Genomic DNA, 13,185 nt, shown 5'->3' with positions numbered 1-13,185 from the left:
ATACATTGTCACAGATTTCTGCGGGCACAGGAACATGAAAGAAGGAGAAGGAAGCAGTTTGAAGACAGTGGCAAACACAAGAAATCGTATTTCCACTCACCAAAAAAAAAAAAAAAAAAAAAAAAAAAAATTAGCAGGTATGGCTACCTAGGTGTGTTGTGGACTCAAAATTTTCAGATGAAGTATTTGGGGTCTGATGAGAAGAACTTTCAAGGAGAAGTGTTGGCACTGAGCAGTATTGCACCAAGTAGGTATTCTGTGGTAAATATGAAATCAATGGGGCAGTTACGTCTCATGAGGCTGGTGGGATTGACCAACTGTGAAAAGAGGAACTTTTTGCTATCCCTTGACACCCACACACTTCCTCATCAGTACTGAACTTGGTAACATGGTCTGTAAAAGACCACTGTTTTCCCTGCCCCTTGCTGATAACAGCATGTACTTCACACCCAGCACTGAGCTCTGCAAACCCTATGAAGATGTGCTCTGCTCTAGGAATTGTCTTACCAAACCCCCTCTGCCTCACTGCTCCTTGGCAATGATTGTCTTTTCTCTGGGGACCTGATGTCTGTGCTGAAAAACTCAAGGAGGAACAGGAAGGAACCCAGATCTCCTGTTTTGATGAAAGGGAGAATATGTGGGAAGACTTAGAGATGATTGTGGTGTCTCTGTGGTGTGGAAAAGGGAGCCTGAAATAAGAAAGGCAAAACTAAATTTAAAAAAGCCCCGTCAGTTATTCTGGAGATAACAGAAAGTACACACAATGATGGGAGCAGTTCAGATTTTCCCATCTAGACCACGCCCCTTGGCTTTCTTGTTCATCCATGCAAAATGCTGGCTACAGATGTGAAAGGGAAAGACTGATGGGCCTGTGGATGAAAAAAATATCTGTCAAGTTTACTTTGGTTTAGGTGAGCTAGTTAAGGGCTATACAGGCATCCTTCAGGCAAGAAAGAGGAAAAGGATCCAGTGGGATCTTCATACCACCTGGTGTTGAGAGAGCAGAACTGATCTGTGGGACAGTGTCTCTGCAAGGTGCCAGAAAGGCTCCCCAGGGAGACAGGGTGGGAGTGGAGGTGCAGGTTTCACAGGGCTAAGCACTGCACACTCAATGGAGCTTTCCTTTTGTGAGAGTTACTCACAATTGCTGCTAGCGGATGTGTCCTGTTTGCAACTGGAAGTGCTTAGCTGGCTGAGCTCCTCTGCCCTGGTGAGACGGTGTTGTTCTGCAAGCAGGCACGATAAGGCCTGTGAATCACACCATCCCAAATGCTTGGCATCCGCATGAGTCATTGTTTTGCTGCCATGTTTTACAATTCCTTCCTGTTTTGCAGTATCTGGGGGTTTGTTGTCCTTGTGACCTGCCCACAGCACTTTGAAAACTGCCTGAGGTTCAAATATAAGTGTTGGCTGGGCACAGTATTTTTTGTGTCCTAGGAAATCTGACAACTATAGTCTGTTTCAAAGAAGAATGAAATCAAGAAAAAATCCAAACTTTGAAATACCCTGCAGGAATAAACATTTTGCAAGCTCCTTTGATTGATTGGCTTTTTAATGAATCTTGAAGCCTTTTTGAGATTAAAATATTTTTATTCTGCTTTAAGCTGTTTTAAGTTTTCTAAACTTATCCTAAATAAGCATTGAAAACTGCTTGAACTGAAAAATCAGTCTCCTTTATTAAAATGTCACTAGAAAGTTTTGACACTACCAAAAGAAAACACTTGCAAAATCCTACCAATATGGGCCCTGTTTTGAAGTGTGACTTTGACAAAAAAACCCTTATTATTTCTGTCAAAAGGATCAATCAAAATATTTTGGGCTATCTCCTTGTATATAGAGGTATACATGAAGAGATCTGCAAACACAAAAACTTGCCAGAAACAAAAGATGAAAATTCAGAAACATGCAAATTGAAAGTTATCATAGTTTCATACATTTTGAAGCAAGTATTGAAATGCTTTTCCCATTTCCATTCCGTTAAGCTTAAATCTAACACATTTGACACTTTGCCAGTTACTTAAGAAAAGGATAAATAAAATGGCTAGACTCTAAATCCTTCATAAGACAAATATTGGAGAGTTGCTGAACTGTGAGGAGATTGCATTGTGGATTTTGCAATCAGATCTAAATATTTAGATAAGTGCAACAGTGTATGTTAGCTCAGGGTGAGAAAGTAGGCAACAGAGACTAAATAGGAACCAGTGACAAGATATTTATGGGTGGTGTGTAAGCAAGTTCCTCCTGTAATGCCAGTAGCAAAACAGCCTAAGAAATGTATTGGGAAGTATTAAGTTGAAATGAAGCTTTCTTTTTTTCCCCCTTATTTAATATGTGCCACCAGTGCAACTATTTCTGCAGTGCTGTTACAGATTTTGGTAAAGTACAAAGGGTTCATGGCAGAGCCACAGGGATGAGTAATGAGTTCAAAAATACGTGCCACACTAGGCATCTCAAAATAGTTGGCTTACCGAAGAGGAAGTTAGGAGATGATCTGGTCCCAGAGTGTCAGGACTCACAGAGTGAGCACGTCTTTGTCTCTTAAGCCCAGCAGATGAAAATATCACAGGAACCAGAGAACAACAAGTGAAGATTGGAAATAAATTGCAGATTTTCAGCAGCAAGGCTAACTAACCATTGAAACAAAAATTTCAAAAAATGGGACAGGTTTTTCAGCTGAAAGTTTTAATTTGGAATTTAGGTATTTAAAAGAGAAAAGTGCTTTTGTCAGACAAAAAATATTTCAGAGAAATTTGGTGATCTGTGTTATTTAAGAGGCTATCCAGATGCCAGGAGTGATTCCTTTTGGCCTTACACTGTAGAAATTCTTTGTTCTTGTTTACCATCATCTTAATTTGGCATTCTTTCCACCATGAAGGTGTGATGGATGGTGTTTGTGTTGCTTGGATTCTTACAGTGATATATTATGTTCCTTTAAAAAGTGAAGAGGTTGGCTTCGACCCTCTAGAAAGAAAAGGACCTTAGGCTACTGTTGCCTAGGGAGAGATCAGACATCCAAACATCAGAGGGTTGGAAATAAAGGGCAAATTTACTAGAGACTACTGGGAAAAGTCCACTGCTACTCAAAAAGTCAATGCATTGGCTGCAACCAGCCATGGACATGAGGATCAGCCTGCAGAGATATAGTGGGCTGGGGAAGAAATTAGTATCAACCTTTCTATTTCCAGACTGTCTGAATTAGTTGCTGAGAGTTTTCCCAATTAAGAAAGTGAACTGTTCTGATTTTATTTCCATTAAAACTAAGCTCTTCTCACTAAAATAGATTTTTGGTGGTTTTTTAAGGCCCTAATTTTGGATGAGGGTCTAGACACACGGCCTTCAAGACTGACCAAATTAAGATACCCTTGCATCTTTTTGTTTATTTAATCCCCTCAATCCTTCCAGTAGTATTAAAAACTTTGACACTGTTTCTCTACTGTGTGGTGCCCATGTGATATTTTGGAAGATCTAGAAGGTTCAGACACAAGTCATGGTCATCTTCTTCCCCATTACAGTTATTAGTGAGGATTATTTGTTGGCCATGTTTACAATGAAGTTTTGGTGGAGAGACTTTCCAGATTCCCTGGGTGACCTGAGACATCCAGAACTGTCTGATCTTCGTGTCCCTTAGTGCAGGTTCCCATAACTTGTCACTCCTACTGTTTTCCAAGCCTCCCTTTAATCCTCTCTCAAGCAGATTACTCTACATCTCTCTGTTTTTCTTTATCAGCTTTATTTTCTAGCCTTCTGATCATCCTCATTCTCTTTCTTCTCTTACGGATCTCCAGTTGTAATGTATGTAATTGTATGTATATTTCACCCTTCTTAAGTCAGGATGTCTAAAACTGAGCACAAAAATTATTTGAAGATATATCAGTGGAGCACAAGCAATTTCTTCCTAGGTCTCAACTTAGCCACCTGATCACATGTGCCACTTGGACCTCTTTGGTTTCAAAACCACATCCCTGCAGATGCCCTTCTGCAGAGCTACAATTGCCCATCACTTCCTACCCTGCGTTTGTATTATTTGACTGCCATTTTTTGTCTAGAATTTTGCATTTTTCGCCACTGAAAACTGAACCCAGTGTTTCCAGACCTCTTCTTTAATGTTCAAAAACTACTCTAACCTTGCTTTCTAGCACATCTAACCTTGCAGCTCATCTAACACTGACGGTGTAATAAACATATTCAACTCTTCCATCATCCAAGTGGTTAACAAGAGCATTGGATACCTGCCTGGGGTGGACCCAAGGAAAACTTACTTGATTCTTACATCATGTTTGACATTTTTGCCACCATTGCTTGTTACCTGCTTTCCACACGTCAAGAATAATGGGTGAATTGGGTGGATAAAGATGGTTATAATCCTCCTGAAGTGTAAGACCTCCTGCTTCTTGTCCTCATTGTACCCTTGCAATCCTCATATTCTATTTCCACAGTTTTCCTGTCAGTCACACAGAGGTTGCCAACAAATACATATCATCCTACTGCACAAATCACCAACCCCTGTTGCTTGGGTTCCCAAATGCTCTATTCCTATTATGTAATTCTATCAATATGAGAGGTGCAATCTTGTTGCTCTAGCACCTACCTCTGTCCTCAGTAACGGAGCTGCAGTCAGTAAGGAGCTGGTACCTGGGATCTGGGGACCATAGCATACACAAATTAACTTCAAATTACTGGAAGCTCTGCACTTTCAACTGCGGAGGCTGAAATTCAGGTAGCAAAACTTGAGGTGCTCTGTAAGTGCATTGGTCTTGCTTTGCACTTCTGAGATCAACTCAGCAGCTCAAAGTTTTCCGTGGCTCATTCACACTTTTCCTTCCCGGCAGGCATTTGCTCTCACAAAGGACATCAACTAGTTTATGAATTTGAGAATGCAGGTCTTTCACTGGCCCCTGGTGTTTGTCAGAATCTGAAATTGATTGCTTTACAAATCATTCACACTTACCTGCTCTGTTTTCTTTTGCATCGAAGTCCAAGCCATGGTCTGAGAAATTACGTAACTTCAGCTAAACAGGATATTTAGGAGTATTCAGCCTTTGCTTTGAGAAACATATGGCTGAATAGGCTTCATTATTTCCCCTGCAGGGTTAGCTAGGTGTTAAACAGCAGGTGAATGCCTTGGCATGTCTCCAGAGAAGCTCTGTGAAAAGGCCAGATAGCTTTACTGACAGCAGCAGCATCAGACTGCATTTTCAACCTGTGTATATTTAGCCTCCCCTTTCAGACCCCTTTCCTTTGAGGTTTTCCTATAAGGACTCCTATACTCTACAGAGGATTGGGCCGAATATTTCTCCTTTGGAGGAGAGGTGCTGCCTCAGCTGAAGGATTTATCTTTAGAGTTCCAAGAAAAGAGAACTTCACTTTAATATTCAATATACTGTTGATGTTAGACCAAGAGCTTGATCAGTAAGGAGCTTATTGAGATAAAAGTAAAATATTTTAAGATATAATTCATTACAGGTCCCATCCAAAGAACTCTTGAGATTTCAGCCCAATCACCTTTTCTGCTGATCATCAGTAAAGAGAGATATTATATCCTTGCATTAAAAAGTCAATATTGCACCTTTCTGTGCAAACAATAGCTTCACAAGTATTTTTGCTTTAGCTGTGATTGTCAAAAAGGAAGTGTCAAACAGGATGCAATCAGACAGTTCATAAAATGGACAAGATTGTCTCACCGGAACAGTTACAGTGAGGTGAACTTACCATTGTTGCTAAAACTTTGTCCAAATATATTCATGTATGCTTAGTCTGGGGCTTTGGCAGGAAGCTTTAATGCAGAAACAGCGTGCCCTTCCGTCCTCCATGTGTTTGAAAGCTCTTTTGGTGTGAGTCATCGGAATCCTGTGGTTTGTGTATCCTGAGAGGAGAAGAGTTCTCTGTGATTATCAGACACTATGAAAAAGTAGCAGTTTGGAAATAAAATGATAAGGAAGTTCGTTATTTCATAGGAAATGTCTACTAATGGCTTTTTTTTCCTAATTTCTCCTCTTGGCTTAATGTTGTGCGTGGAGATCTTGTGAGTGTGATCTCTAGTTTGGCTTCAGAGACATGTATCACTTTTCAGAAATGCTACTGATTGATAAATGGGGGCTCTGCTTATGAGCTGAAGAAATTAAGATTTAGAAAATTACACTCCTTGAAACAAGGGAATCATCCTGGGTGTTGGTCTAATTCCTGAAGCAATGTGCAGATGTGTGCACTCTTCAGTAGCTGTCAAGGTGCATCTTATCTCCAGTATCTGATGGGAAAGGTGTCCATTGTTATGACCTTCTGTTAGTGCCCCAGTGACACACAATGGACTAAACCAAATATGTTTCCCCAAAGTGATGTGGATATCTTGTTATGCTTTCTCAAGATGGTTCTCAGCAATTTTGTTTGTCTTTATACTCTGCTAAAATCAGGATCCTGTCATTGTGTTGTATTGCTATGACAGAAAACATTAACAAAGTGTTCAAATGGGATGAAGAACTAAAAATTTAGGTCTTTTTCAATCTCCTGTTACATCCAGAGTGAAGTTACCACTCTGTGGGATCTCCAAATTTTTACTAAACTATTTTGCAAAAGAGCATTAAGAGAATGCTCTCACTGACATATTTGGGGTGTATTTGCCTGAGGGGCTCATTGAAGCAACAGAAGTACCCTTGAGAAAACTCTTCTTTTCCTGGAAGAGGAAAAAAAGAGGCAAAAAATAATCCCATAGAACTAATCATTGCTGACTAGTTCAGCAAGCTTCTGAAGCTGAACAACATGTAGGAGAACTGTGGTATGTGAGTTTACTTAGAAAAATAAAGGTCTCATAACCTTTCCAAAGATCTTTAATCCCACAGGAGGCCTTCTAATAATAATTTAGAGAAAATCCAAATTCTAGGAAGTGTCTGGAACACATGGAAGATGTATAATATTTGAAGAATGATTTACAGAGTCTGTAGGCTGAACTTGAACTGATGTCCTTAGCATTCTTTTCTGTATTTAAAAGGATCATTTATGAATAGCAGTTGAGTTGCTGTTTCACTGAAGAATGTGTGCATGCCACCTCTCATCTCCTACCCAGGCACACAGGCTCACGAGCATCAACAATAACTCTGTGAATAAGCTGATGACCACAGCAGTGTTGCAGTGGTTGTGGACTGCACCTATACAGGTGACAAAAGCAACCAAGCCCATGGCATTTAAATGGCCACTATAATATATTATTTAAGTAGGAGTCTCTTACTGTATGAATAAGATCAATAGTCTGCCTAGTGTAGTAAAGTGTGTTGTAGTTTGAAGTTGTAACTGCTTTTCTTTGTGTTTTGTGCCTTCGAAGAAGCTTATTCTCCACATGACCTTTATCTTGACAGCCACTTTATCAATAGCAATAAGAATGCACATCACTTCTAGAAAATATGATTAGAGATTCAGGGTTATAAAGGACTGCCAAGTCTTTTTATGGCTACAGGACATCAGTGAGGTCAGTCTCGAGTAATATAATTTATGTGAACATCTGGGTGACATCCAAAGTCTTTGGTTAAATAGAATTACATGAAGAAGAGAGTTGCAGCCAGTAAAATACTGGTAATAACAAAGTTAGATACAGTTGGTGAAATTCTTCTCAGATGAGGTAAAAACGACAGACTACCCTTTAATTTTCATTTGGGCTGTGTTTAATTCTGAACCCAGCAATTTAGGGAAGCAAAACTTAAAAGAGGGGTGATCTGGAAAAAGGCAAAAATTTGTATGAAGTGTTACCCAGGAGAATGCAAATGAACTCTGTTTAACCCAGGATCTTGTGTAACTGGGATTCCATTACAGGGGACTGAACAGTTATTTACAGGATATTGATGCATTCTTAAATTTGATAGAGGCTCTCCGTAAAACTCCCAAGACCTACACAGAAGACTGGTCACGTGCTCTATTAGTCTTCTTCATTAACATTCGAAAATGTAACTCAACACCTGATTTCCCACACAGAGACTGGTGTACTCAAAATGTATGTCAACATTTGCAGTGGCTTAGCTGTTAATTTTTCTTCCAAACATATAAGACTCACTTTTGCAATCTTATAAACTATTTGGAAATATTTCTTCCAAACATATAAGACTCACTTTTGCAATCTTATAAACTATTTGGAAATATTGTGCCAAGGTTAATCACCTGCATCACATATACTGGTGAGGAATTTGGTATGAAGTGATTTGCAAGCTATTGTAGATTTTAGAGAAGTTTGAAGTTATAAGCTAAATAGCAGCCCTAGAAAATAAAGGTCTTGGATATGGATATAAACAACTGTGTCTGATCTTGTCATATCTTATTGCTATGCAATTAATTCTGAATCACAAACCACCGAGTCCCTTCCTATTTTGCATAAAGTATTCTCTTAACATTCCCTTTCCAGTATTGAGTGAAGTCAGGAGAGAAGCATAACTGGTGTTTTCATCACTACATGGAACTTGTTTCATTGTAGGAAATTAAATACCAGAATGCCTCAGAAGAATTAGAAAACCTGTTTGTGTGCTGATTTGAGTCTGCATGTATGTTTGATTTAGGTTCAATAAATATTGCAATAAGTCATGGTGTTTTATCAAAACTGGCCTTGGTGTTGACAGTTTCAAAGATTAGTGAGAACTACTCAACCTCTGGACCCCCCAAACAGCTGACGTATGTTGGTGGGGTCCTTTTTTCCACACCTCTACCAGACTGACATTTTTATGACTCCTTATTCCACTCAGAAATAATATTCATGGAGGATATACTTCCATTCTGTAGGTTTTCTCCTAGCGGAAAACTTTAAAACACAAGTTACAGACATCAGGTGTATTGCTGAAATTAGGCAAATGAGATTTGACTCCAAGGTTTCTCCTTCCTTACAAGCAAGATAACTTAAAACACAAAAGGTGTTTGTAGTGGATGGCACGATTACACAAGCCTTCTGTTGCTATTAAAGTGGTGCAACTCACCATTTAGGGTTTTATTGGTAGCAATTGAAAGTTTGTACCAATTGACATCTGATGCAGAGCTTCTGGAGATACCCTGTGTTTAGAAGGAGTTTAGAAGGACAATACACTACATTTTACGGTAGTTATAATATACTCTCTTTTATGTACACCATACTATGTCCCATTTTGTCATGGTTTAGCATAGTTTGGGTTTTTAGTTAAGGAGGGCTCGCTCCATCAGCCACGGAAGCGATTCTTTTGCAAAGAGGTGCTTACAGCTTCCTCTAGACCCAATAGAACCAATCAACTGGCCAGTTTGAATATTGGCAACTTTGTTAAGCCACTTGAGAAGCTTGACACACCTCTGTGAGCCACATTTAAGAACGAACAAAGCCCGGGAAAGCTCTCTTGCTTCTGGCTTTCAGACAGGTAACTGGGGGCCCGCGTCACGGCTTGGCTGAGATCTCAGCTGCAGCCCCTCAGTGCGGGCCGGGCTGGCCGGGACACAGCCACCCCGGAGCCACGGGGCCCTGTTCCACCGCGGCCCTGCTCCGTGCGGGCGGCCCCGCGGCGCGGCTCGGCCAGGCCGGCCCTCACCCCTCCAGTGCGGCCCAAATTCATCTCAGGCCGCTGCCCGGCAAAGAGCAGGTGACCAACAGCGATAAGGGAATTCCAGCTGCGGGGCCGGGTGACATTAACCCTTGTAGGGCTGTAAGCTCCCTCCAGAACAGATGACGCCTGCAGACATCAATCCTCTCCCAAGTCAAAAGAAAAGGAAAGGTGAAGGCACATGAAGAAAACACCATAAAGACACCAAAGTCAGTGAAGAAGGAAGAGCTGAAACCCCAAGACAGGAGAAAGAGGAGATGCTTCAAGCCTAGGAGCTGAAATTCTGTTGTAAAGCTATGGTGATATGACTATATGACTATATGACTATATGACTATGATACATCAGAGTACCCATTGTAATTTCATGAAAGCATGGGGGTGGAGCGTTCAAATTGCAGCTGTGAGCAAAAGTACCTGTGCTGAAATGAGCAAATGTTGAAGTAGCTGTGATTTGATGAGAAGATTGAACAGAGAGAGATGAACGTAATGAAGACCCTTGCTCCCAGGGAAGAAGAAGACCTCTCTGTTCCTAGAGATGAAGATGCTCCCAGAGATGGGTGAAGAGAACCTTTGCTTGTGGACAGCTCATCCTTAAAATGGTACCCCAGTAGCTCAAGATTGAACCCTTGAAAGCAGTTGTGGGGAAAGCTGTAAGACAAGGGAAGGGACTCTCACGTGAGCAGAGAACCAACCCAGGCGGCTGTGTGGCTGTGACATTGAAGCCATGAGAGAACTGTTTCTTGTGGAGATGTCTCCATAGCATGAGCAAGAGAGACTCCTCTCCCTAAGTGAACTGAAGAAAGATTATTATAGAGGTGGTAAACTGACTGAAAATCTCAAGGGTTGTCTTTTTACGTTGTCAGTGGGAGAAGGGAGAAAGGTGGGGGTAAGAGAAGTGTTCTGAAGGTTTAGTCTAATTTTTTTTCTTTCTTTTAGGTCTGTTAATAAACTCCTTTATATTCTTTTAAATTTTGTGCCTGCTTTGCTTTCTCCTAATTCTTATCTCACAGAAAAAAAAAAAAAGGAGGTAATAGATATTTTGAACCAAACCACTACACATTCTTTTGGAGGATTTCCTTCCTAGTGAGATTCCTCCTACCAGTAAAAGTGCTTTTCTCAACATGCCTTGCAGATGACAGGTTTTGCTGCAATCAAAATTTCTTATGTTTTTAAAAATTAACTGCAGGTAGGAGCACCAAAATCCAACTAATTTTGAAGGAATCCCAAAGAAGGCAGATTTCCTACAGGGCTTATATATTTATGTATGTGATTGCCTCCTACAAGAAGAATGTCTGATGCTCCTGTCAATAACCAAAGCAAAACTTCAATGAAAAATTATTTCAGCCTTTGCTGAACTCCTTCTTATAGCCGTTCAGCTTCATTCATAGAGTAATCTTTAATCCATCTTTGGTCATGGTCCTCTAAATATCTCTTTTAAGGCCCCCTCCCAGGCCCTTGCATTTTTGTTAAACAGAGAAAGTCTTTCTACTGCCAGGGCCATGAATATCTCTGACTTGGATTTGGATCATGACCTTCAAATCTTTCTTTTTACTAGACATACCAAATTCAAGAGTTCATTAAATCCTTTCCTTGTCTTTTCCCACACTTCTTCCTAGGTGTCTGACCAGTTTCCACAGCAGAACATATCCCTCCCTTCCTCCAAATGAACTGTTTCTCCAGGCTTTCCATCAGCTTTCCCAAAGCACCAGTCTTCCTCAGTAAAAGGCCATCTCCAACTCGCTCATTTGTGCGTTCGACAGAACAAGAGCAGAGCTTGCAGTAAAGTATGGCATGAGACACACAATGCCCAGAAAGATGAGCAGAGACAGCACCATGTGCACTCTGTAAAAGTACAGAAAGGAAGCAAGGCTTTTCAGCAAAGTGCAATCACAAAGTGTGAGGAGCAAAACCAAGTCAACACAGTCAATGTGAAGCAATGCAAAGAGTTAAGTTTCCTATTGCGTCCTGGATGTCTCAGTGGAAATCAGTTTGCTTTATGATTAAGAATGTTCTTTTAAGGTGTCTGTGACAGGAATGTGAAATTCAGCAAAAGAAAGATGAATCAGAGTCTGTTGTGGTTATTTTGTAAATTCCCGGTGTATAGTGTAAGATAACAAGGCTCTGAGCCCTGAATTCCTCCACATTGAGGAAGCCCAACAACATCATCAAGGCAAGCTTTCTTCTGCACATATGGATGTATACACCTTGAAATCATGGAGCAAATCCCCTGTAAAGCAGGATCTGAAAGGTTGTGTGAGAGAGCAAACGGGTCACAGAGAAATTATTATACGCTCCGGTAACTATGAAAGTGCCTTATTGTGGGTTGCTTGGTAAATGACAGTAAATTCTTGTGGAAGATGGTTCATGTGAAAAACAAGTATGAAAGGTATCTATGAGAAGGACTTGAAGTGTATAAAAATTATTCTAGTTAGATCAGTCACTCGGTTCAAAAATATTTGGCACATGTCCCCATAATGTATGAAATTCTAAGACTCACAATAACATAGTATTTCTATTAATGCTGTGTTAATTGGTGCAACAGATCACTGAGTATATTTTAGCAGGTTTAAAATCTTGTCACTAATTTAGGTGTTAGTGACCACAATGCCTAGAGACTTGTAAAATACAGATCACCTCCCTCAAGATAACTTCAGACACACAGACACTCAAGGGAAAATAACATAAAAGAAATAATGCATTTAAGACATTTTAGGAGCATAGTATGACAAATAAGATTATGAAATACAGGAAAGCTACCTGCAGTGCGTTAGATTAACAACCATTGACTGCTTTCTCTTGTGTTAATCTAAAAACTGTGAAACTTCATCCTTTTTGTTGTGTGCTGAAACACTAAGTTTTGCAGTGTTAACCAGAAAGCCTGACTTAAATGTTCAATGAACATTAAACCTTCTTTATTCTTGAATATCTTTGGCCTCAAGTTGCTACTGATTCTGCCTTACTGTCTCCTCATTTTCAGTGACCAACTCCCCCAGGCAAAGAAGGAAGACTTTGCAGTTGAAAGTTGGTGATAGGTTGAGAAGAATTATTTTGGCATCCAAAGTGGGAGCTAGAGGTCACTTATATGATATGTCTGGTCATCTAGAACCCAGGCTGCCAGTTTCTTGTACATTTTAACCTGAAAGTTATTAGAAACCAGAGTTTGCAGTTCTGAGCTGCCCAAAACCAACCTTATTGAGAAGTGGGCTCTTTTCCATGCGTTTCACACTCCACCTAAGTCTAGAAATGGGGCCTATCTACTTTACTGGGGGATCCTGATTCAGAAGCTGCACTCAAACCACACTGGAACATGTGCTGTTGCACATGTGCATGTTATTATGGGCCAGCCAGGTACCCTTTATTTTCCACTAGAACTGTTTTGAGGCAGCTTCATCTAAGTGATGGAGGCACTAGAAAAAGAAGGTATTGTAATATTCCTCTGTTCACGACTGAAATGTTGTGTCCTCTGTCTTTGACCTCTGTTTAGTGTTGTTGAAGCTGGGTAAAACACATTGAACTCTTTTTCACCCATGGCATTGGTTTTGCTGTTGTCAGTATTTACTCACACAAATCCTCAAATAGCCATATAACAAACAGTCTTTTGTATTATACCATACTTTGCTTTCTCAACTGTTCTTGTTTTCAATGCCAGCTTGTC

At 40.3% G+C, this 13,185-nt stretch overlaps 1 long non-coding RNA gene across 1 annotated transcript in view; it reads right to left on the bottom strand.

The window, feature by feature from the left end:
- Positions 1-13,185, bottom strand: part of LOC125319548 — a 58,205-nt gene that overhangs the window by 30,279 nt on the left and 14,741 nt on the right. Inside the window, exon 4 of the long non-coding RNA XR_007200793.1 lies at positions 5,710-5,863. This is a non-coding gene — a long non-coding RNA (uncharacterized LOC125319548). The remainder of the gene's footprint in view (positions 1-5,709; positions 5,864-13,185) is intronic.

Source organism: Corvus hawaiiensis, chromosome Z (assembly GCF_020740725.1).
Source record: "Corvus hawaiiensis isolate bCorHaw1 chromosome Z, bCorHaw1.pri.cur, whole genome shotgun sequence".
NCBI classification, from domain to species: Eukaryota; Metazoa; Chordata; class Aves; order Passeriformes; family Corvidae; genus Corvus; species Corvus hawaiiensis.
This window is presented reverse-complemented; position numbering and strand designations above follow the sequence as displayed.